The 27,922-nt window shown below is 31.1% G+C and overlaps 1 protein-coding gene and 1 long non-coding RNA gene across 2 annotated transcripts in view; both read left to right on the top strand.

Annotated features, from left to right (window-relative positions):
- Positions 1-2,018: 2,018 nt before the first annotated feature.
- LOC115886043 lies at positions 2,019-2,793 on the top strand. Its single transcript, XR_004050827.1, has 2 exons — positions 2,019-2,125; positions 2,520-2,793. It is a non-coding gene; the product is annotated as an uncharacterized LOC115886043 (long non-coding RNA).
- A 14,726-nt stretch (positions 2,794-17,519) lies between these two features.
- The window catches only part of LOC115886059 (Krueppel-like factor 9), a 248,355-nt gene continuing 237,952 nt past the window's right edge, over positions 17,520-27,922 (top strand). Inside the window, exon 1 of the mRNA XM_030905087.1 lies at positions 17,520-17,811. The gene's annotated coding sequence lies outside the window, so the exon portion shown is untranslated. The remainder of the gene's footprint in view (positions 17,812-27,922) is intronic.

Raw genomic sequence — 27,922 nt, 5'->3', positions numbered from 1 at the left:
GTCCGTCTGTCACAAAGCTCTATCTTATGAACCGTTATTGCTAGGCAGATAAAATTTTTACAGATAATGTATCTATGTTGCCGCTATAAGAACAAATACTAAAAACAGAATTAAATAAATGTTTATAAATAAAAAAGTACTTTCACTAAACATTATCTTTTAAGTAAGAATTTTACATAGAATCTTTCAAGTCCTCGGTGGCCGCGTGGTTAAAGCGTTAGGACTTTACGCTGCTATGACGTTGGAGCCGTAGTAAGGCAGGTTTCAAATCCTAATCAAGGCGACTTTTTTTTAATCGTTTTTTTTTAATTTTTACATATTTTTACATATTTATTTTTACTTTTTACATATTTATTATTGATTAATACAATTCTTAGTAATGTGTTTCTTCGTTTTTTTAATTACTTATACGCGCATTCAAAATTTCAGCTAAATCGGAAAAAAGTTTATAATAATATAGTGTCTAATGTTGTATAGATAATGAATGGTACGGAACCCTTCGTGCGCGAGTCCGACTCGTACTTGACCAATTTTTTGTAAACACAGCTGGCTTTAATCCAACGGAGACCAACTTGTAAGCAGTGATTTACTAATAAACAAGAACTATTCAAGAACACTTCAGTTTTTTTTTCAACAGATACGTCTATAAAAACCGTTGACGTTCTGTTAAAATGACATTATATCAAGTTAAACTTCAAAATTAACAATTACTATCTGATAACAATTACTTAATGAAATAAAACCAACAATAAGAGATGGCCATACATCACTAACCTCTACAGATGCCTGAGCAATACATTTATTTATATTAGACTATATTAAAAATGGAAGACTACAACGGCGGTATCACTATAGGCGGTAAACAAATAACAAATTTAATGTACGCAGATGATCACTTATACTCGTATCCTCCGCTAGTGAATTAAAATCCATTATGCACAAATTAGAGGTGGTCAGCGATAGATATGGGTTAAAACTAAATAAAAGAAAAACAAAATTAATGATTATCGATCGAGAACCCACGAATACAACAGAAATAGCAGGTTTCGATGTTGTAGATCAATATACATATATATCTCGGCTCCTTAATATCAAACAAAGGAGGATGTGACGCAGAAATCAAAAGAAAACTGTGTATAGCACGTAATTTCATGACCAAACTCAATAAAATATGGAAAAATTCAGCCATTTCAATTAGCAACAAACTCAGACTACTAAGAGCCCTAATTTTGCCTATTGCCACTTATACCTCAGAGACCTGGACATTAAAGTTGGCAATGAAACGTAAAATCGATGCTTTTGAAATGTGGTGTTATAGACGGATGCTGCGAATACCGTACACAGCTCACCGTAACAAATATTTCAATACTCGAACAACTGAATATCGAATCTAGACTGTCGATATCAATAAATCAATCATACTTAAGATACTTTGGCCACATATCCAGGAACACCAATAGCCTAGAAAAACTAATTGTGGAGGGAAAATTGAACGGGAAACGTCCTAGAGGGAGATCTCCAAACCCTTGGGTGGACCAAATGAAGACGATAATAGGTTCTAGTCTGCACGAGGCCAGTACTGCTGCGCAAGACAGAACAACATGGGGAGACACAATAAATGCGATATCATAATGTCACCATACTCTTATAGAGTAATAGGAAGGAGGAGGAGGATATTAAAAATCCTCTTTTATGTTTCTAGTCTTTCGTAATAATTTTTGCGTTGTTAAAATCTACTTTGTACCCTCCGTTCCATGAATGCTGACAAATTTTAGATTCGCAAAAAACGTCCATCCTTAAATAATCTCTATGTTCTTTAATTCGAACATTTCAACGGTCTAGATGTTTCACCAATATAAATTTTATCACATAATAATTATACCATGTGATATAAATGCAGATGGGTACATACGTGATGTACTGCAACTGTTTTTTTGACGAAGCAGTGTACCTACTTTAAAAATGCCTTTATTTAAATAAATATTTATTTAAATAGCCTATTACATAAAAAACTGTACAAACTCATTAAATAAACTATTATTATTCACGCCTCGACAAGCATCATTAGCGTAAAAAATGTGTCATTTAAAAATTATCAATATTTTAGTTATTGTCTACCTAACATGTGAGTATTTAAATATTATATGGTTATGAACAAGACAAAATAGGTTATAAGAACAGAAATACATTTATGAATGTTTATTAATTTTTTATTATTATTTCTATATTTTTGTATCTTATTTTTGTTTTGCATTTCAATGAGATTTGAAAAACTATATTTAGTGATATTTTTAGTGACTTTAATTCTCTCCCATAACATTTAAAGTTCGAGATGTTTTGCTATGAAATTTGTTACAATAACATGATATTTGATTAAGATATACCGAGATAATATATAATATAATCATCATCATAGTGTCCAGCTTATTTAACAATTTCCAATTATGGTGTAGCTTGTAAATATACCTAGTATTGTCTATTGTTGTAACATTTTTTGTTTTTCTTTTCTGTCTCTTTAGATGTAGTAGGATTCAAAATATTGATCCGTTATCCAACTGACACAGTCCAATACGTGATTACAGTGGATAATCTCACATCCAATACAACAGTCCAAGCCTTGAAGGCCGATGCAGCACCCCGTTTCAATCGGACAGCTTCGAATTTTACCTTGACCTACAAAAATAATGCTTTGGAAAACAACCGCACAATCGGTTCCTATAGCATAATGGAAAGTTCTATACTTGTAGCTAGTTAAAGTTATATCAATAGCATACCAAATACAATTGATATATAGTATATAATCACAATACACCGAAACAGTTGACTTTTGCACTGAACATAGTTTTAATCATCTGCTGATGATGCTAACATAGTTGGCGAAACACGCGTCCAGTGCTAAAGTAAAGTGTTTTGGTGTATTCTGATGAATTAGTGTTTTATTTTGCTGTTGTAACACTAAAGGTTCCAACCCTGAACTGTAATCTTGATTTTGTATAAAAGTATATTTGCATTGTTAACGTAAAATAACTATCAACTATAAATGCTGTATATGTAGAAAAATATAGACACAAATATAGTATAATTGCAATTTGTGGGGCCTGGTCGTTTGGTTATTAGGATTTTCTTCCTGTGTCCCACGAATACTGACAAATCTTTGAAAATAAATAAAATAAAAGAATAAAATAAAATTAGTTAATAATAGTAGTATTAAAAAAACTCTTATTTTTCGTTTAGGGCTTCTTTCACAATAATTTTTGCGCTGTTAAAATATACTCTGGGAATGCTGAGAAATCTTAGATATGTGATATCGCCTTAAGCGAAAATCGCCTTTTCTTAAATAATCTTTATGTTCTTTAATTCTAACACTTAAAGGTCTAGATGTTTGGATTGGTTTAGTATGGGTTAAAAGGGATCTAAGTGTATTCTGTGTTTTGAAGGATGTTCGTATCTTATATTGTTTTCCTATCCTTCTTATTCATATATATTATTTATATATTTTTTTATATTCCGAAACGCCTCGTATGTGTGGAATTGTAAGTTGTATATATTATATATTATATATTATATATTATATATTATATATTATATATTATATATAAATATTATATATTATATATTATATATTATATATTATATATTATATATTATATATTATATATTATATATTATATATTATATATTATATATTATATATTATATATTATATATTATATATTATATATTATATATTATATATTATATATTATATATTATATATTATATATTATATATTATATATTATATATTATATATATTATATATTATATATTATATATTATATATTATATATTATATATTATATATTATATATTATATATTATATATTATATATTATATATTATATATTATATATTATATATTATATATTATATATTATATTATATATTATATATTATATATTATATATTATATATTATATTATATATTATATATTATATATTATATATTATATATTATATATTATATATTATATATTATATATTATATATTATATATTATATATTATATATTATATATTATATATTATATATTATATATTATATATTATATATTATATATTATATATTATATATTATATATTATATATTATATATTATATATTATATATTATATATTATATATTATATATTATATATTATATATTATATATTATATATTATATATTATATATTATATGTTATATATTATATATTATATATTATATATTATATATTATATATTATATATTATATGTTATATATTATATATTATATATTATATATTATATATTATATATTATATATTATATATTATATATTATATATTATATATTATATATTATATATTATATATTATACATTATACATTATATATTATATATTATTATATATTATATATTATATATTATATATTATATATGATATATTATATATTATATATTATATATTATATATTATTATATATTATATATTATATATTATATATTATATATTATATATTATATATTATATATTATATATTATATATTATATATTATATATTATATATTATATATTATATATTATATATTATATATTATATATTATATATTATATATTATATATTATATATTATATATTATATATTATATATTATATATTATAAATTATATATTATATATTGTTATCATTGTGTGTATTCTGCCTATGATTTGAGTTTGCATTTCATTTAATGGTTTTGTCAATAAAATATGGTGGATAGTTGTTTTATTACCTTACTAGTATTACAGTTATATGTTTTTCACACCATTTAATTAACATATCCACAAAACAAATAAAAATCTAAAAATCTTATGAGTATTAAAAATCCCTTTTACACTTTCATTTTCCCTTTTTTATTATTAGGCAGGCTTAAAGCGAGTAAACAGGAAATTTTACAGTCTTTTTATAAACCCTTACTTTTCCAGATATTTGTGCCTCTATCACAGAGACACAGCTGCGTACATACTAAAAAAAAATATGAAGTATAACTTTTTTATGTGTTAAATATAAAAAAATATGAGAATGTTTTACCTAGATATACAGTGTTACTGATAAAGTCCCTATCATATGGCACTTTTTATTTATTAATTTAGGTGAAATTTTAGTTCGGTGACAGTTTCTGCTTAAATTTAGATTCAAAATGCCAACCATCCGTCAAACGAACAGTTTGCAACTTGGAAAGTAGTAATAAGGTTAAAAAACATATGAGAAATATTTATTATATTTGTAAAGAAAAAGTATCTTCATTTGATAAAACCTAGAATGAAACATAAGAAAATTATATTTTTGAAAAACAAACATGTTTTTGCTACCAAGATTTTAATAATAAAAGTCATCCACGCTATCCTCGATGCATGAGAGTTTTATGAAAATTTCCAAATTTGCATAACACCATTATCGTATTTTTCGCCACTATTTTCGTCGGAAATAAAAAGAAAAAATTATCTATTATGAAAATTTTTCGGTAGACATTAATATATCAAATCTTTTCAAGGAAGATTCCTAAAGCTGGGTAATTAATATCCTTTTTTAGTGATGAGGCATTTTAATGAGTTGACGAGATCTAATAACATTCCGTTTAATAGAAAATATCCTGGAAAGACGGCGAAAGAGAAAATTAATGAAAATTCAGCGACGTATAACAGAAATAAAACAAATTTTTGTCGTCGAAATACTCCGTAAAATATTCTAATTATTGCTTTAGGTAAAACTGCAGAATTTATTGTATTTATGAAGCCGGAAATGCATTTTGCGACTTTTCAAGTTGAGAGAGATACGTTAAAATATTGAAACTAAAAAAATAATACGACAGGATCGGGCTAAGCCTTAGGCAGATTTTTGAAATATAATATATATTTCCTTCGGCCATACACCCGCTTTCCAAATTTCTTCGCTTCGGCCAAACCACCCCTGAGAGCGACTCGAACAGTACAGCATAATAGACTCTTAATAACGATCAGTTATGTAAAATTTTAATATTAAAGACAAAGTCAGTCCCAAGGAAGATATTTTATTTCGTAATTCGCCCTTGTCTACCATATCTTTTAAACATAGAAAAATTCATATTATTCAGACGGGTTCATAAATCTTTCTTCAAAATGTTTTATTCGCAAAGAAAAATAAACAAAACTAAATTATCCGAATGTCGATGTTTCCAAGAGACCGATTGTAACCGTAATACGATCCTTGTTTCAATAAAATTTCGCAAATATCAAAACGATACCGGCTGCCTTTGAGCAACTTTGATTACTCTCGACAAAAATATGCGACACAAAGAAACGAACGTCGCGTAGCTCGACCGGAAAGTCGTTTTTAAACAGCCTTTATAAGTAAATATCATTCTTCATTCAAAGGCTTCCCAGTTTTCAAAGCATTGTTTTACCGAGGTCTTTTCTTTCGTTTTCGCACTCCGTTTGCAAAATATAACTACAATTTTCTTCAGTTTTCCTTCGACTTTTTCACCTTTTGGAGTCTCATTTAGATTTATGTCTTCATTATGAAGTTTTTCTCAGGAATATTGTGTTCTGGCTACAGTCTATTTATTTTGATACTTTTCTATATTGATGTGGACAGATATTACAAGGTAGCTGTTGGACTATTCCACTGCAACTCCTCCAGCCTGATACCTGGAGACTGAACCTTCCATATAGTTCTTTGTCAATTACTTATTACTATTAGTATATAAAACTGTATACCCATAATAAGTACAGGGTGGCGCCTCTCATACGACGCTCCAAGGAGAACGGTAGTTTGTATCAAAATGAAATTTTGGGAGCATATTATAGGTTAACTAAATTTTTTTTATAAAAATATATAGATAGCATTTTATAAAAATATATAGAGTTATACAGGGTATCCCCAAAAAAAGTTAAACATCAAAGTGTTTTTTGTAATAGAACACCCTATATATTAATTGATTTTCGGATTCTATGAAAAAAATAAGGGTGAGTTTTAATAAAGAAGCATATGCCTAAAATGTAAGGATTTTGACATATTTCACATTTTGTGAAAATGAAGAGTAATTTTTAAATTTCAATAAGAACTACCTAAATTTTAATTTATCCCGTATAGCGTGATATTTATTTACAATAACCATTGTATGTTAAACCAAACTAAAATTTGACCCGAAAAGTTATACAGGGTGAGACAAAATTAATATGAAACATTGGTTACTTTTAAAAGCTTACTCCTTTATTTTAAACGGAACACCCAGTTTATTATTTCGGTGTTCAATGGGAAATTTAGTGCTTAGTTTTTACCAAGAACTTCCTGATTATTGCTTACTCTTTTGGCGTTGTTCTAGCGCTCATCCACAGAAGTTCAAGCAATTAAAACGATCCTTCAAGGCTCATAAAACCGCAAGATGTCGCCATGTAAAGTGTAACGCCTGAAATTATACTTGCTAAAGTTTGTGTTAAAGTGGACATAATAACAGTTAAATTACTTGAACGTAGGGGAAATCTTACATTTGTTAAAATCCTTGAAGTTTAGTAAAAGAAACCTTTTTACTAAAATATGATTTTATAAAAGTATTATTAACAAAATATATAATACTAAAATGTTTTTATAAAATTATTACTGACAAAAAGACAAGAAATACATTATGATAAAATGCAACTGGTTTGAATATTAGAGTAGTAAGTACAGGGTGAGTCAATGAGTAAAGTCCATTATCTTATTTGTTTGAAGGTTTATGAAAAAACGTTAAAAAAAATAAAAAGGAAAGTTATGGTACATATTTTAAATTATTAGAGTATATAGGGAGCTTCAAAAAGTGTGGCGGATATAACATATGTTTTTTAAACGCAATATCCATTTTTTTATTTTATTTTTAGAATCTGCGTAACATTCTATAATTTTTTTTATATATGTTGGAGGCAGATTCCGAAAATTAAACATATGGAGATTATAATTAAATATACCTACCTATATCTACAAAGTTACGCGGAAAAGTTTTGATTGCATTGGTTTCAACTTCTATGCGGAAGGTGTTAATCTTTCTTTGTTATATTATACCAAAAAAAGATTAACCCCCTGGCAAGTTCAGTATGGACAAATCGCCATATGTATAATTATTTTGGACATTGGCCGAAATTCGGCATCTGCCTCCAACATATATAATGTTATATACCTAAAATTAATAATTTTTGGTAATATTTCAATTTGTTTAAACAAATGTAAGATGTTGGCTTAGGAAGTCAGAAGTTGCCAGCTTTCTTGGTCTATTTGAATGCAGTAAGAATTATTAAAATCTTATGGCTACATATAGGGTGAGTCTTAAATAAGTGCAACTATTTTCAGAGCTAATAGATCTCGATAAATGAACATATTATTATCTCTATACGGTTTTTGAAATTCAAAAAAATCCAAAAAATTGATTTTTCGCTTAAATTTTGAGGACCAGTGGATGTTTTCTTTCTTGTAAATTTAATCTACTACATATGTTGCCATATTATGGAGATATTTAAGTTTTTTTTAAATAAAAATTAAAAAAAAATCATTTTTTTAAAAATCCATTCTTTCAAAAAAAAATCGCCAAAAAAAACCTCATAGACGTCTTTCTGGGGTAGAAATATACTGCTAAAAATATTTGCACTTATCTAAGGCTTACCCTGTGTATAGTTGTCCTCTTAACATTTTTTAAATAAGTCCAAAATAGCCAAGATATTTTACTTTGAAAATTAAAAAAAAAATGATTTTTCGTATAAATTTTGAAAACCACTGGATCTTTTCTGGGTTTTCTTTTCTTTATATAGATAGATATATATAGGATAGACGTGTTTCTGGGGTCGAAATATACTACCCATAAAAATATTTGCACTTATTTAGGACTCACCCTGTAGGTATATTATCTTAATAAGTCCAAGATTTTGCTGAAAAAAAAATAAAATTAATTTTTAGAATCGTGATCACTTCAAGTATTAAACGACTTAAACTGAAATTTGTTTCGAAGAAAAATAAGTGGAGGGTTAGGCAGGGACACCAGGGAGGCCAACTTTATGAATTAAATAATTAATTCGCGCAGATAAGCCTCGTTTGCCAGCCCCCCTTCTCAGGCCAAATTTCCATCGTTTAATTATATTAAAACGGGTCTTATTTTCTTTTTGTTTCTCTTTTGTGGAAAGGGCCATTTCAATTAGTCTTCTTTTTGGACGCTAAAGAGGCAGAGCTTTGGGTTATATTTCAGTTTTTTTTTATTTTAAAAGCTGGTCAAATACCCGACTTTGTTTCGATTTTTTTGGAAAAACAATATTTGATTTTCCTTGATCTTAGAAATAGTTAACTAGCTGATATGTATCCACTTCGATCTGCTCAAATATTGAGAAAAAAAACCGTTACACTTATTTACAGTGATGCCAACTCGTGGGAAATTTCCCGTTTCGTGGGAAATTTCGAGATACAGTAGGAAAAGGGAAATTTTTACGCAAATTCTGTTTTGCGTTAAAAATTCCCCTTTCGTGGAAAATTGTAAATGCATGTATTATTCTTAAAAAAAGTTTTTTAAAATTTTTTATTAAAAAATAGTTATCGTATAAGCATTTTTCAGCAAAGTGAGTAAATTCTAACTAGCATTACCGCAACTAAATACACATTTTCGGTTGGCTTCGGACATTGTTCTTGTACCTCTTCTCCTCAAATACATAATGAATTTTAAAAAAGTGCAAATACCATACGATTGAAAAAAATGGCGTCAGTGATAGCTTCGAAATGAAGATCGCTCTCGTTTTATATTTACAATTAGAAGGGGAATGTCAGCGATCCCTTCATTTCCAAGCCAACTGGACTTCTTCGATCAGACGGTATTTCTAAGGATGGTTTATTTCGATTCAGTTAAAAACCATATCTGTTGTGTTGAAGACACTACAGTATGTCCCCGGATTGTCTTTACAAGAGGAACAACTTTTTTATTATGTATATTGACATTCTGTGAAAAATGCATTCTTCATAAAAATGTTTGCTTGTTCTAAAATGGTTAATCCCGTTTATACTTTTCCAAATTTCCATACCGTTTTAGAATTGAACAAAACATGAAAATATAGTTGAAGTCCTAAAAATCAAAACTTGTTTCTATGGTAATATAATTTAGTTTTCATTCCTGTTATTGTTATTAATAGAATTGATCATTCATCATTCATTAGATTGAATTCATCATTGTTATTGATAGAATTTTAGTTAACATCATATTTTTTGTTGTTTTAAAATGTTAAAGAGGCTTAATTTTTTTTAGTTCAGTGCTATGGAAAGGATGATAATTAATAAACAATGTAAACATTTAACAATAAGACGCGTTAATCAAAATTAATAATAACCATCTATCAAAGTGTGAAATCGAAATGATGTAAATGCCTTGTGATTTTTAAGAGTTAAAAAAATCAACCATATTTTAATTTTTTTTTAACTTTCTCTAAAAACAGTATGGAAATTTAGAAACCTGTAAACGGAATTAACCATTTAAGAAAGAACAAATATTTTTATGGAAAATTCGTTTTTCTCAAAATGCCATTAATAAAAAAGTGTTTCTTCTTATAAAGACCATTCGGAGACCATTCGGATTTGAGAACCATTCGGAATTTGTCTTGGAAAGACCATTCGGATTTGAGAACTCGTGGGAATTTTTGGGGAAATGTGAAAAAAACGGGAAATTTTGACCCTCTTCGTAAGAAAATCTATTTCAGAAAGTTGGCAACACTGCTTCTTTATGTCTCTTGGTATACGTTTCGCACGCTTCGTATAGGCTGTACGCTGCGCCCGCATGTGCCGAAACCGCTCTAAAGCTGATAAAGAATCTGGTGAAACGGAGTCCCGTTTACTAATGTTATGTAAGTTCTTTACTTTTATCTGAATTTTCCACGTCTTCCACTTTCCACGTGTGTCAACGCTGCGCGTCGAGCAAGCTGAGATTCTGGTAATTGCTTGGTATTTGCACATACATATCGATTGCTGCCGTCAGCCCTCAAAGTGTTGCAATTATTCTTTTAAAATTTTAAAAGTAAATAACTCGGTTATTACCAATTTATTTAAAAAAATGGCAATGGCAAACCAAACCACCCCTTAAAATACTTGCACTTATTTCTGGGACACCCTGTATAGCAACATGCCCCCCCCCCATTTATATTTATAACTTTATTATACAGGGTGTCCCAGAAACAAGTGCAGATATTTTAAGGGGTGGTAGATCTGGTCAAAATAATCATATTTTCTCTTTACCATTTTTAAAATAAATTGAAAATAACCGAGTTATTTAACTTTGAAATTTAAAAAAAATAATAGCAACATTTTGAGAACCGCCGGCAGATATCGCCAATTACCTCCAATTACCGGAATCAAGCCCGCATCTCAGGTATTTGGACGCCCTGTGTTGCCATATGGACAAGAAAGTACATGCTTAAAAAAAAGTCATAAAATCACACCTCACACCACCTGAGGAGTTTGGCAGAGATTGCAAAGATGCATTACATTTTTAATATTGTGATATTGTTACAGAAAATAAATAAAAAAAACTTACCCAACATTAAAAAAGATACTTATGACAGATCGATGGAACTGTGACAGTTCTCTTTTTTGATACACACTTAATAAAATAAAAAATACACTACACTGTGCAGTTTTACTTGTACATGCTATTATAATAACTGCTAAAATAACAATCCCCATTTCTAACACATTCTTATATAAGAAAAATATGGCTTAATCACAGTTTGAACCACTGATTTACAAAACACCTTGAAAAACGCACATTACTTTGAATACCTTTCTGAATGAATAAGTGTTAAGAATTATTGTCTCTTATCGCCACTTTTTGAACTACTTTCCGTCGCTTCGAGTGTCTTGAATTTGAAATTGTTGAAACTACGGCAACGTTGCTTAACATCGTATGACGCAAGCCCGCCACGACGGCGCGGCGCCTCGAAGGTGCAGTTGACCGCGGCACTCTTGGCAGACGGTTCGGTTGTCGATGGAATTGTCGAAAAACATCGAAAAAATAGCGAAAAAACAAAATAAGTATTTAAAATTGTTGAGTGAAACATGTATTTTCTTAGATTGAAAGTAGTTCGTAAAGTGGCGATAAGAGACAATAATTCTCAACATTTATTCATTCAGAAAGGTATTCAAAGTAATGTGCGTTTTGTAAATCAGTGGTTCGAATAAAACAGAGAAACATGAAAGAAAACAAACAAAACAAAAATGAATCGATTATTCGTTGGGCTGTTTTCGATATATTGAATTGTAAATTACGATAAACATTTTAGGAATTTCTTTTTTGTGACCTGATTGTGAATAATGTGAAGAATCATTTTATTTAAATTTATTCCAAAATAAAGTTATTTTGCAGTATAACAAAGATTTTCGTAACGTCATAAACGTAATGTTTTAGTTAATTTTCGGTGGTTTTTGTTAAGTTTTCATTGAAAGGGTAAGTACTAAAAAGAATTAATGTGTTTTTTATAATTATTAATAATGAGCACTGATAAAAGACTAAATTTAACATTCCTAATTTTTTTTGAGTAGAAATTTGTCTATGAACTTATAAATGTACAACTATGTAGAATGTGGATAACATAGGACGTTGCAACACTGCAAGGTTTAGATACACCGTAGAGAAATCTCAGGTGATTAAACAAGTGGCACTAAATAGTTTTTCAAATTTTCCGGAAAATATCAAGAAAAATTTTAAATTTTCAACATTTTTTCGCAAAAAAACCTCATAGGTGTGTTTCTGTGGTTGTACTATACTACCAGTTAAAATATTTGCACTTATTTCTGGGACACCCTGTATAGGTACCTACTAAGGATAGAAGCTGAAATATGTAAAATATAAGTCGATCACGTCTATTGATTTTATTATAATTACGGAGATCATATTTGGATTCAAGATGTCAAAATTTATATAAGAATCGGCAGGAATAGTGTCTGGGTCGATTTTCATGCAGGAACAGTGTATTCAAAATAAATTTATTTAAATAACTGTTGAAAAATCTAAAGTCTAAAATAAATTTATAGTATTAAATTTTATAATACAATAATACAAATATTACAGCACAACCAATTCCTCAAAATATCACCCCAAAAAACTAATTACATGACCGTTTTAACCCCAAAGAGGGAGAAAAACGACCACCCAAAAAGTTTCTTGCAAATCGAGGCAAATTTACGACCGCAATAAAACTAAAATTCTTCCCCAATTCATCCTCCCCTTGCTCCTCCAACTTCCTCACCGGATCTATCTTCCAAATTAATTAACACGAAAGAACAACTCTTCAAGATTTAGCCTCTACCGGAATGGATTAACAGCACCAACGCACATAAAAAGGCAGTCAAAAGAAAGATTTTTAAGTAAATTACTAAACATAACCATAAGTCTAGATATTGTCCTTACAAGAGGAAAACATGTTTTTGAGAAATATGCATTCCTAATCAACTTAATTTACTCCCAGGGCGTTTAACGCTATATACGGGAGCTATTATTATGTATTCCTAATCAAAGTTTTTGCTTGTTCTAATATGCTTAATTTCTTTTATACCTTTCTAAATTTACATGCTATTTTACAGAAAAAATTGAGTTCATTTTTTTTCAAAGAGTTTAATGATAAAAAAGTATGTCTTGTTGTGAAGACAAGCACTGTATATTATTCAAATTTAAATTTAAAAAATTTCAAACTTACCATAGATGTTTAGCCAACTGGAGAGTACAGACCTGAAAAGAAAAAGAAGGTAATTAGGAGTTTTTCTTAAGTCGCGTCCAAGCTAGGCGAACAGAACGTTCGCGAACATATATGTACATATACACAGATAATAAGTCGAAATTTTGACGCACCAGTCCTCGCGGCCTATGGGCTGTACAGGGTGTCCCACTAAGAATAGCTCTCGGCTGTATCTCGGAAAGTATTAGCCGTAGCGGCTACGGAAAAAAAATATCTATAACTGAAGAGACTATGGGAAATTGCTGTTGCGCCACCTAGCGGCCGTTTTACAAACTTGAAAATAATTTCCATCAATTTCTTATAGCCCCTTTAGTTATAAATATTTTTTTCCATAAGCCACACGGCTAATACTTTCCGAGATACAGCCGAGAGCTATTCTTAGTGAGACACCCGGTAGAGTCGTTTACGACCTGCTGCGATATAGTGTCAATATATACAGGGTGAGTCGTAAATAAGTGCAAATATTTTCAGAGCTGGTAGATCTCGATAAAAAATACATAATTTCTCTTTACGATTTTTTAAATAAATCCAAAATAACCGAGTTATTTTACTTTGAAAATATCCCAAAAAATATTTTTTGCTAAAATTTTCTATTAAATTAATACACATTATTATAATATTAGTCCTCATTAAAAAACATGTTATTGTTAAACCTTACAAGTACCTATAATTAGTATTAATGTTTGACAAGTTTTATATGTCAATTTTTAGTAAATGACGTCTAGAGATTGACCTCGCCAAAATTATCATCGATTGTCATTCCCCAGGCGTCTTTGATTCCATTTTTTTCAGATCGTAGGATATATACACACATAGGTATAATGTGAAATATGGCTATATGAAATTATAAAAAAATGATAGTGAATACAGTCAAACTACACCAACACAGACTATATTTACTTTCAAAATAATTCAGGTGTGAAAACAATGGCTGACAAGAATAATTTTCTTGGATAAAGTTCCGGAGAAATTTTCCAAATAATGGAAAAATATTTTAATAAATATAGTTTGCCGATTTTCTCGCCCATTTTGAAATTTCCTGTTACTTTGGCACTAATCTAGTCTCACATGTAAACTCACGTAAGACTATTATAGAACAACCGCATCCGAACTGCGACAACACAAACAATCAGCAACCGCAAATTTAACGTAGCAGTAACATAAACGTATTCCAAACTCAAATATCGTGCAGTATCCAGTTGCAGAATCGTCTCCAGTTTAACCACAGACAAACTGCACCAAGCTAATGCGCAGCCCTTCCTCGGTCACACGTGCAGTAATTTCCTTCATTTAAAGCCACATTTGTAATGTAAATATAATAGAATTATTAAAATTTTGAAAGCTTCATCTTTTCCACTATAATTTCAATCTTACAGTTCTTTCACCCATTTAACTCACTTGGCTTCTGCCATTGCTTTTGCGTCTGCTTCTTCTGAAGCCTCTTATGTTACCCATATTAAAATAGTTTTCGCTATTTCCAAATTGATATATATTACCTTTCTGTAAAATGAAAACACTAAATCACCACAATACACCAAAACACTTTTACTTTTACACTGGACGCGCGTTTCGCTAACCATGTTAGCATCATCAGCAGATGATTATAAACTAAAGTACAATCTACAAGTTGAGCGTTTATATACTCGCTCAGTGGGCACCGAGTGGGCGTGGCAAAATCTAGCCAACCGAGTCAGAGCCAACTGAGCGTAACAGTTAGATTTCCGCCACTAGAGTAGTAGGAACGTAAAATGCGTAAACCAAACCAAACCAAACAATAATAAGAAAAACCAGCAAATTGGTCCAAGAAAGTTATCCTTATCATTTACTCTGATAAATGTTTAAATAAACTTTTCAAATTTCAATCCTTCATATATTCTCAATGACTCTACCGATTTTCAAAAACGAAGCCGGAAAGTATAGAGAATACAAAGCCCTTTTCATTGCGGTACCACTTGACTCCCCTTCCCATTTGAAAAAAATTGGGGGATGACACCCCCCCTTAGAGGGTTGAAGATTTTGCAATCATTTTTGGGGCAAACGTTGTCCCCCTCATAAACAAAATTGACGTGTTTTTGAATTTTCTGAAAAAAGAAATTACCCTGGCCGTTATGCCTAGCGGAACGTTTTCGATGGGTCACCCTGTAGTATTAAAGAAGTTTGACTAGCTTTTATTCATAAACTTTGAATTATCGTATAAAGTTAGATAATATCAAATTGATTAATTCTAGTTTTCTAACAACTTGTGTTTCCGACTTTCATTGTAACCTAAATATCAACTTTAAAAATGTTCATTTCGTAATATTACCATTGCGTATTCAAAATCACGTTTTTGTCAATTTTACACATATTTTTATTTTTTATCTCGAAAACTATAAGAGATAGGTTAGTGTAATAAAAAAATTATATGATGTGAGAGTAGTTTCCAAAAATGTAATAATATAGTGGATGTTCCATTTAAAATAACAAAGATGCTACCACTTTTCAAATAATCAGGCAACACTGTAACGTTGATAAAATTTTAGATAGATGGAGCAGGTGCTTTTATACAAAAATCCAAATTTTCGAAACAATCCATCACCTATTATCATCGCCGGAAAGTCGGTTACCGGTAGCGGCTAGATAGCTGACTTTTGATCCATATGGATATTTCGAGATTTTAGCTTAAAGCTACCAAAAATTCAAACTTCGAAGTTAGGGACACATCTAAAGTACTTTAGAATTTTGATGACGGCGAGTGAATTTGGCGAAGTTAAAAAAGTTTGACTAGAAAAAATGCATAATATTCATGTTCCGCCACGAAATTTTATTAGCAAACATCAGATACGAATAATTTAGCACCCCAAAAAAACATAATAAATTGAAGAAATCAGAACTAGGCCAAAACTTACCTCCAAAAGGCATTTTGAGTACAAGATGACCACACTAAATATATAGCAGCTCTAGAATTTAGGATACCCTGTATATTTGTGGATATCGTAGGTTATGAACCGATCAAATCCCGACCGCAGGCCGACTGCACCAGGCAAAAGCCCAGCAGGTGCGAATCTAACGATCATTCGGTATAATATTTTGATGTATGTTTAAGGCATTGCTAGTCTATTTTGGTCAAGTAATCTAGTCTTCTTTTTTTAGTATATCAATAACATCTACTCTATTATTTAAAATATGTAAAATAGCATCTTATTTCCGCTCTATTTATATCTTCAAGAACAGCAGCATTTCAGTACTTTTTCCATTGTTTATAAGTAAAGAGAATGTTGGACAAGAAATCAAAAATATGCCGGAAATGTGGACGTAAACAATGAGAATCTCAAAATACCGTATTTATTACGTTATCGTATTTACTTAACGTTACAGGCACGAGCACTTTCTATTTACATTTTTTAATACGGTATCATGAGGTATATGCTCACTGGCAGAACAACCAAAACTGTTATTTTGGTCTTTCCGATATTCCGGTTCATCAAAACTTTCCTCCAAAAGGCATTTTTGAGTACAAGATGACCAGACTAAATAGCCACTCCAGAATTTAGAATACCCTGTACATTTGTGGATATCGTAGGTTATGAACCGATCAAATCCCGACCGCAGATCGACTGCACCAGGCAAAAGCGCAGCAGGTGCGGACCTAACATAATAAACTCGCCTGACCGCCGACCCAGTCGTTCCTCCTAATCCAGAATAAGCAGAAAGCTCAGAGAGCAATACTGGATCGGGCGGGAATACAAATAGAGGGTCTCCTCCGGGAGGGCGGAGGGGATGGAAGCAAGGGCGGCAAGGAGGGGGGATAGAGTCACCCTTACGGAGGCGTCGGCGTCGCGACGAAGATATCAGTTTGGCGGTGCGTCTGCTCGTGGAAACTTGTTGCGAGAGGGGTGTGCAGCGCCCCCGCGGTCATTCGGCGAGTTACGCCTCCCCGGTTACGTGTTGCTTGGTCGTCGTGTTTGTTTGTTTCTTCGGTCGCAGGTGACGTGGGCGAGATTAAGAGCTAAAGAGGTTTTATGAGCGGGTGTGAGGAGCTGGAGTGAGGCGGTGGCTAGCGAGGAGAGTGCTTAACAAGTTTCGGCACTGTAAGTCTAAAAAAGAGTTGATGGTTTAAATGAGTTTTTTTTCGTTAAAAAATATTTAGGTCCTTTTAAATCAATTGGATTTGTTAGGCCTTATTAGAAAGAAACCTGGGCATTTTGCCAATAAAAATAAAATCTAGAAAACAAAAAAAGTAATTTTTGTAAAATGCCACTGCGTTAGAAACCACATAAAACCTGGTTTGTCAGTACCTGACACCCAAAAGTAGGAGTACCTACTCCCAAACTGGGAGTAGCTACTCCCAAAACAAATTTGCCTAAACAACAAAAAATATAAATAATACAGGTACAAATACACCGACTCAGAGAACCCATTATTTTTAGAGCGAATACGACTATAAAACCAGAAGGTGTACAAAGAACGATCCGTGTCTTTGGATGTTGATGGAATATTGGATATATTGCTACATACACAGAATTACAATATGATGCCAGAAGCGACGTGTTAAATACATTTTATCCCATTCGAATTAAGGACAGTCAACAGTTTTTTTAATTTTTTTAGATATCATCAAAACTAGATTTTTCAGATGTAAGTGTAATTTTATGATTTTTTATCCATTTTACAAGTATACTAGTTTCTCGGTAGGTTTTTTGCAAAAAGCGTGGCTTTGTTTGACGTAATTCGAAAAAATGAAAAAAAAAAACGCATCTAGAAAGTCTGCTCCTCATGTCATCAGTAGCATTATTTAACCTAGTAAGTAATAAAATAATTAAATAGCCTTAAAGTAATTATTAAGCCAGTAACTCACTTAGCTAGATCACAATTTTTGACAATAAGTAAAAAGAAGAAAATATAAATTAGCATTGTTTATTTACAATTCTCTAAAAAAATAATTAATTTTATTACAACCCCTTGAGAGATTTACAAAAATACTTTTACGGGTTTAACTCTAGACAATTCGTTATGGCCAATCCTAGTATAGCAGTTCAACACTATAGATATTATTTTAAGCTCCCATTCTAGTGATTTCAGTAATAAGAACGGTGATGTCATGCTACTAGCATTATACCGGGTGCGTCTCACTAAGTGGCTCACCAACGAGATTTAGTACGGTAGTATACGACATAAATTAGGATTGATTGACGTACCTACTCAATTATTTTTGGTCACTTCCTGTCTCACCGGAAATGACTACAACTTTTGATATCTAAATGGAACTCTCGGTATATTTTTACTTTATTCCATAGAAAATGACACTCTGAATAGAATGGCATTTCATATGTCAACTTTTGACATTCTCGCTTAAAAAATATGGTATTTTATGGTATTTTATTATTCAATCTAGAGTGTCATGGCTGTGTTAAATACACTAATTTTTAATCAAGAACTGTGTTAAAAACACTAATTTTTAATCAAGGAGCCTTGGAAAAATAGATTTGATCATATAATGTTTTTCGTGTTTTGTCCTGGTCGGTCAAAAGATGCCCAAATCGTTTTTTTAATCATATCTCAATTTTTTCAAATGGTGGTTCATTACCATATTTGAAAAAAGTATTTTTTACCAATAATTTGGTACCACACACTTGGTATTTCGAGTCAAATTGTCGTTATGAATCGCATGTTATAATTTTAAATAAACCATATGCGACAATTTCAAAAGTTGACTGTCATTCTATTCAGAATGTCATTTTCTATCGAATAAAGTAAAAATATACCATGGGTGCCATTTAAAAATCAAAAGTTGTAATCATTTCCGGTGAAACAGGAAGTGCCCAAAAGCAATTGAATACGTCAATCAATCCTAGCTTATGTAATATACTAACATACCAGATATCGTTTTTTTTTATCTGAAAAAATAAAAAAGTTATAGGGGTGAGTCACTTTTGAGACGCACCACGTATAATTATACATGATGGTGATGGACAATCTTCGTAAAAGAAAACAAAATTACAGTGACGCTCTGTATGGAAATATTTTGATAAAATTCTTGAACATAAAAATATGAATAGTTAATCAAGCGCAATTACAGGACTAGAAGAAGAGTTAGATGTACAGATAAAAGAAACTCTGTTAAAAGGAAGTGAATTCTCGCGGAAAATAAATGAATTAATCTAGGCGGAAAGAAATTTGTAAATAATAATATAACGGAATGAATAAAAATCAATGAATATTATAATTTCAAAGTAGGTACCCCAGTTAAAACAAATTACAAAGATAGTCAACAAATCTGGGTCAAACGCTCCACGGAAAGAACGATCAAAGAAGAAAGAGGGGAGGATATAAATCAAATCCGATTTTCTTCAATAAAAATTACAGCGTGTTTACACAAAAAATTCTCGACATATCTTTCCGTTTCGTCTCGAAGGGCCAGCGTATTCCCTTTGGGGACGCCCAGGCACTGATTCAATCACGATTTAATATTAGAAGAGCAAAGGTGACAGACAGAAGATATAACGACGAAATATCGCTAGAATAAACAGAAGTATTGATATTTTCGTTATTTGACTTTCCGACTTTCCCATAATAAAATATTTGTTTTAAATCAGTATAGCAATAACGAAAATATAAGGGAGAAATATAGAAAACAAATAGTAATAATCAAGTAGAAATTTGGATTTCACTACGATTTAACACAAAATTAAAAAAACATGATTTTCTTAGGTTTCAGAGAGAACCTTACAATTAATGGAATAAGTTTCAATTAGTTTACAGCTTCATTCAGCGGTTTCAATTAGGATTCAGCTTCATTCAGAACCACGCAATTAGTGGTTTCAATTACACTTGATACTTTCTAGTTTACGATCATTCACAATTTTTAAAAAACACAATTAAAATTAATAGAATATCCAAGCAACAGCTTGGGCTACTCAGTTGTATCCATAAGTCTAATATTTAGATTATAAAACAGCCAACTTTTGATTTCTAACCATAATTTCTATTGACGAAAGATAATCAAAAGCCAAAATGATATTTCTCGCAAATTTTTAAATATAATTAGTGGAAAAGTTAAAAATTTGATAACTTTTTCTACTAATTGAAAATGTCTTCCACTAATTTTGAAGTTCTGAATGCTTACATTGAAATTAAAGGAACAAATTTCTACGCTAATTGAAACCACTAATTTATTCCACTAATTGCGAGGTTCTGAATGAAGCTTAACTGTTTGTTCCCCTAATTTCTAAGCTTTCAAAACATTAAAATTAGACGTAGTACTTTTCAATTAATAGAAGAAGTTAACAAACTTTTAACTTTTCTCAATAATATACTAAAAACTAAAAGCTGTTTTTTTTGTCCCATCCATCACCTGGTTTCACCAATTTTGATGATTCTTGTTTTAAATGAAAGGTATAATATGTACAGTTTGTGTATGAAGCATTTTTATTTTCCGTAATATACGATTTGGTTATAATTTGCCAACTTTTAATACATTATTACATTAATAAATCATATCACTCTATCATATTATAGGTATTCCAAACGAATTTCAAACATCAGAAATGTTAAATTCATTTATTCATTCATAGATCGTTAAAAAAATCGTTTTTAATTTTGTTAAGCTCATTATTTTCTCATTTGAAAAATTGCAATACATTGCATGTGAACAATAAGAGATGGATAGGTAGGAAGTAGAACATTTTGAATTCCATCCACATTATTTTAATACACGCAAACTCTCAGAAAAATAAACATTTAATAGAGATTGGCTTGTGCTGACAAGGTAAGACACTAAAAACCGAGCAAAAACAATTTATTACACGCAAAACAAACATTTTAGGTGTTTGTTATTACAGGTACTAAGTAGAGATGTAATAATGTATGCTATACATAAAGTTATAATTAAACTTAAAACCAGTTAAAGGGGTGTGTTTTATTCTAGAGTTATTTATTATGTGAATACTGAAATAGATAAATTAATCATAATGGCACAACTAGTATTTCTGCACTTTTTAATACAGCGTATTTTATTCACACCTTTTTTGAAATTTTCACCCCTTTTCAGAAATTTTGACTTGTTAATTGCATTTTCTCAGATGAATAATTCCAAATATAGGTCGTTTAGAAAGTGGTAATGTTGCATCCCTTTTAGTGCCGTAACCATGGTAATATCAGATATTAAAAAATTAGATCGTGGGAAAATTTGCGGTGAATAGGCAGTTCTAAAAAGTTTTCGAAAAATATACAGGGAAATTTAAAACAAAATGCACGATTTTCAACATTTTTTTTGCGAAAAAGACTTGTTCCTTCATAGACGTGTTCCTTGGGTCGAAATATACCACCCCTGAAAATATTTGCACATATTTAAGACTCACCCTGTATATATATATACAGATAAAATTATTAAATATAAATATATTTTAAAACTAGTTTCTAATATAAAAAAATATCATAGAGAGCTAATAATAATAGATCTAACAAAGTAATTTAATACAACAAAAAATAATTTATTAAAGAACAACAGAAGGACTGTTTGTTTTCTTTTACCTTCTCTTTTCTCAAAGGAAAACAAAAATCTTATCCCAAATATCCCAAGAATAAGCAAAGGAGAATGCTAACAAAAAAAAACGAAGAAAAAATAATGTTTACATAGGATCTACCTGACAATAAGTCAACTTGACATCATCCAACGGATGTTTCGATAACTATTTTTATCGGTTTCCATTGTGGCCTTAGGCTATTTTTTATTTATTGGGCCTAATATTTTTCGGGTTTAAGAAATAAATATTAGGTTTAAATACGGGTTTTAAAACAAGCAAAAGCAATAAATATATTTCTAATATAGACACCCTAATGTAGACGATTATTATTTTAATGAAATTATTTGTGTAAATAAAACAATAAATTTATTACTAACGAACATAAATAGTACTAGGCAGTTTTAAACAAATTATATTTATTTTAATTTTGATTTAAACTTAAAATAAAAAGGGCGTACATTGAGCATCGTAATATAAATCATATATTTACGCTAGTGTTATTTTAAATTAAAATATAACGAAATTAGTTCAATATACCGCGTAGTGCATGTCAGATACCTATTTTTTAAATTTCATACGTGTTCAAATAATAATGAAAAATATATATTTAATGAAGCTCGAATATATATGTAAATTATATATTTGTTTTATATAAATAAATCACATCCTGCATTCTGTATATTTAAATAAACAAAATAAATTAATATTTCGTTATAACAAAGTAAGTTTGATAATACGTTTGAATTTTATTACAGACGCGTAAACTTGGTAAAATATTTATAATAGCTGAACGAAGTTCTAAGAGACAATGGAAGTTAAGAGTTAAGGAAAGCAATTTCATGTCAATTGTATTAAATTAAACTGGAAAGGGAGTTGAATTGTATAGTCTGGAATAATTGTTGCTTCAAATTATAGACGAATGGTTGATTTAAGTTTTAATTAAATTTATTGAATTAGCTAAGCAAATTTGAAAATTGCGTAATTGGAATTACTTTAAACATAACAGATCTGAATATAAATATGAACAAGAATATCAATTTTACAATAAATGTGTCTGTGTTAATATGCTTTTTATAAAGATAAATTCACTCATATGGAAGATCTAGTAACATATAGTCCGGTCCAGATATTAAATCCAGTGAGTTTTTTAGGAGGGCTTTTTTACTATTCTAAATAATTTTTAAAGGCCCATTCTCGCGACTCGTGTACTTGACAAACATTTGTTATTGGAATATAGTCACCATGTTGTGAGAACGGTTTCCTTGTGCAATTATTTGTCGTCGCGTTCCCACTCTCTGTCGGTAAACATAGCCCGAGTCAAAGGATCACAATTATTCGTACACTTGCCAAATGTAGCCTCGGCCAGTCTTGGTCAGCCTTGGCTATAGTTTCCGAGGCACTCAAATGACTGCGCAAATAATTGTACTGTTATAGCGTATGTCCCGTTTATTTCCGGATCGAAGTGTTTTTCGAGTTAATGGCGGATAATTTAAAACGTTAAAGCAATAATAAAATAGCAAATAATATAATAAAGATGCCCGTAATAAGCACTAATATAATAAAGGTGCCCGGTGGCGTAGAGGTACAGGCTCTCGTCTACCAATCTCAAGGTTGTGGGTTCGAATCCCACACCCGGCATTTCATCAGCCGATTATTTTTATTAAAATAAAAATATTTTGGGTACCTAGGTCGACTCAGCCTTAAATGAGTACTTGGGATTCACAATCCTGAGGTAATAATAGGCGGTTGAAGCGTAGTGCTAGCCACATTACCTTCCTTGTATACCGAACGGCTCTAGCATAGCAAGCTGTACCTTGCTACTCCCAAGGCGTTAAACTTTATATACGGGAGCTATTATTATATTAAAGCAATAATAGATTATATAATATCAAATTTACATTAATAGTAGGCTTTGGACCCCTTATTGATGATCTGCCCCTAATGGAACTCGAAAACATATTTTTCTAGCAAGACAAGAGAACGCTGAAGCTATCAGCAAATTTTTGCAGACAATTTCGAAAATAATTGAATAGCTAACCAAAATCCCAGCCGTTGGTCGTCGAAGCCGCCAGACCTAGTGCCTATGGATCTAATCCTATGGATATCTTTGCGGAGGAATAAAGGTTCTTATTTTTAAATTTCCCCTATAATTTAGAGAAGAATTAGAAGTACTTAGTGGTATGTTTACTTTATACGTAGGGGTATCTTTCACCCCCACTGAGTTAATGAATTCCGCGAGAAATGTTCCAAAAGGGTACCGTCTGTCCATAACCGAAGACGGTCGACCTGTCGAACACCTGTAGCAAAATCTCATGTCTTGGTTTGCTATTAATTTTTATTTTTATTAGATATAGTTTAAATGTGTTTTTTGATGTTGTTAAATATAGTTTAAATTATTATAGAATTTTGCATCTCACATTGCAAATACATAATATTTTCGTTTTAGTTGCTGCTCACAGCTAGATTTTTTTTTGCATTACAGCGGCATTCAAAGCTTATTCAAAGTGGGCGAATTTGAAAAAATCTATATCTCGAAGAGGAATCGAGCAAAATATCAAGTAGTATGCTATATTTTTGGAAAGGCTATTTTAAATTATTTTCAATGAATTAGAAATATACAGGGTGTCCCATATAAAAAATATAATCAAATTTTCTGTTGATAATTCTTAAATTATTATTAATTTAAAAAAAATATACTTAAACCATTATATTCTACGTAAAAAGATGTTTTGGAAGTGTTTTTACAAAAATATAAAATTTTCCATAGCAAAAAAGTTACAGCGATTTGTAAAAAATGCACATTTTCGAAAAACACCCCGTAACCCCGAAACTGTAATAGATATCGATGTGCGGTTTTCACCATCATGTTTTTGATAAAAACTGAGCTCCAGAAACCGATATTAGTTTTCGTCTATTTCCTATAGAAAAGGGTGTTTCCCTTTAACAGCGTCCAGTTTGACCCACCCTGTATAGTGAGCTATAGATTAATCACTTTACACGAAAATACTAAACTTTGTGTCTCCCTTTGCGTCCAAAACATTCTTTGGAGAATATTCTTTGTTTTTTTTTAGAACGCTTTAAGAATTAGATCAAATTGAGCTAAAAAACAAACCGGCTCCTAGAAAATCTTTTAGAATGATCTAGGAAATAAATCGACGGGTGCGCTGTTGCCATTTATGTTTTCTAGACCGTCTCGCGGCCACAAATCACGAACCGTTTCCGAAATAATAATAAAAAACACGCACACACAAACACACGAGTGGAGCCGTGCCGTTCGAAATAACAACCGCCCGCATCGATCGTCCTAGTCGCCGGCCCAAATCAAATTATTTATGAGCTCCGAGGATTTCGGCTTTTCGTATTTTTCGGACGAGATACAGCAAAGAAGGGGGAGGTGCAGTGAGGGGATGTAGGAAGGAAAACACGAGTTTTCTCGAGTACATGTGTAAACAGATACAGATAATAGATGATTTAATATAAATAAGTAACGAAGTAACGAAGTAACGAAGTTGTTGTAAGAGAAACTAATTGGATTTTTATTCAGCTTCTCCTGATTAATTATTTATCATCGTATATTTACGAATATCTGTACTCTTGAAAAAAGGAACATCTCTAGGCTGTAACGATATCACGGGGGAACTATTACAGAATCTGGATCAACATGGTATTAAAATCTTAAATGATCTATGTAATGCGATATGGAAGAATGGCCAATAACTCAGAGACTGGTCTACCTCTATGTTTGTACCCCAGAAGCAAACTGTGTTAAATCACAAGTTATTTCTTAATTACTCGGTTATTTTTAAACCTATATATGATTGTAATATTTGGTATACTAAGGGCTGGCAAAGGTTAGTATTGGGTCGAGATTTCCGTATGTATGAAGAGTACAATGCGTTTATAATGTACTGAACAGAGAGAGAACAGTAAAAACGTTGCTAAATGTATGAAATAAACCGAGAAACTGTGCACTTTGCTAAGATACGTGTAAGGAGATATAGCAGATTCATCGCGGTCGACCGGTCGAGCTGTCGTCTCAATCAGTACCATATCAGTACTTTAAACTCTAGGGGAAGAGTGTACATCATGCGTTCAGGTTCACAATTTAATTACGTCTCGTGATACTTTATTTATTTGTTTGTTAACGAGTCGTTCTAATTTTCCCTATAGCTAGTAAATTTTTAAGTACAAGTTAGAGACACTTGCACTTTTAGTAAAAATAAGTGGAATTTAGTTGGTGTTCGACAGTGGTCGCGCTATTAGAAAAAAACAAAATAACTAACTTATTTTGAACTGAAATGAAATGTAAAACAGTTTTTTAAATAAAGTATACCAACATTTTTTGGAGTGACTCAAATATGCCAATTTTGGATCTATGGTACAGATATTCATTCTAATACATTAAAAAGATACAACCACAGATTCCGAACACGAACAAGCAGAGTTTGTGAGAGACAAAGATAATAGAGATCAGATTCATAATTTACGACAACTTCAGGCGGCATGTTGCGTTAATTGTCACGGGGTTTCTAACAGGACACTCACATCTCCTCAACGAACATCTCAGTAGATTGAAGTTGAGAAACAACGGCGAATGATGATTCTGTGGGGAAAAATGGGGAAACACCAGAACACCTCATCACGGAGTGCGCCGAGACGACAACCGTTCGTACCGTAAACTTTGTTACGGATGATGTCGGAGATTGTTACAACTGGCTTTTGTTAAAGCCCTGAGGCTGTATGATGAGTTATAACTCGTTATAACTCAAGAATCAAGGGGAACACATTCTACAAGCCAGATGTCACGAGTGGTATGGTGGGATTACTTTATGGATTTAAAGATGACGTAATTCCGACAATAAAAATTCATTTCCTCCAGCTTTTTTTTCGTATTTTCGTAAATTGTCACAAATTTCAATCAGCCGCCTTGGCACCAGATCCACGACACAACTATTAAGAAAATTGCAAAACCCTCGGAAAAATAAGAAAAAAAATGGAAGAAGAAGATATTTCCTTTGGAGATATTCTCTCGGAATATGCAGAAAAGTAATCTTTCTCTTTTCGGCAAGGAAAACGGATCAGAGTGAAAGAGGGATGAGAAAAACTTGGCATTGTTAACAGACATTTTCCGAAGGCTTTTTTCCCCTTTTTCATCCCCTACGTGGAAATCCCCACGTAAGGAGATGAAAAATTGTGACGTGAAGTTTTGTAAAGGAGGAAGTTTGTGGGACGGGGGTGCGGAGGGAGGGTGATAAACAGAGCTGCAGCCAACGACTGTCGGACATAGAGGCTTTTGTTAAATTTAGAGATGTTCATATAAGAGAAATATCGATAATCACTAAAACACTAATGGCTGTGAACGAACTCAATAAAACTAGTTCTTTTGAAGCTCTGAATCATCAAACTAGAAGAAATAAATGCTATTAGAGGATATAATGAATAAAACAGAAGACTCGGTTAATAAATAAACGTACTCTACAAAATTAAATATCTCGTATAGCAAGGGAAGGTCATCTAGTAAAAAATACAGAACAAAAAAGATAAACTACGACAAGAAAATTACATACAATGGCATTACAAAATGTCACATGAGTGCAAATGAACGAAAACTATACAGGGTGGCGATGGCGCCTCTCATACGACGCGGAGGCTCTAAGGAGAACGGGAGTTTATATCA

This window comes from Sitophilus oryzae, unplaced genomic scaffold, assembly GCF_002938485.1.
Source record: "Sitophilus oryzae breed Bouriz unplaced genomic scaffold, Soryzae_2.0 scaffold_466_pilon_pilon, whole genome shotgun sequence".
NCBI classification, from domain to species: Eukaryota; Metazoa; Arthropoda; class Insecta; order Coleoptera; family Curculionidae; genus Sitophilus; species Sitophilus oryzae.
This window is presented reverse-complemented; position numbering and strand designations above follow the sequence as displayed.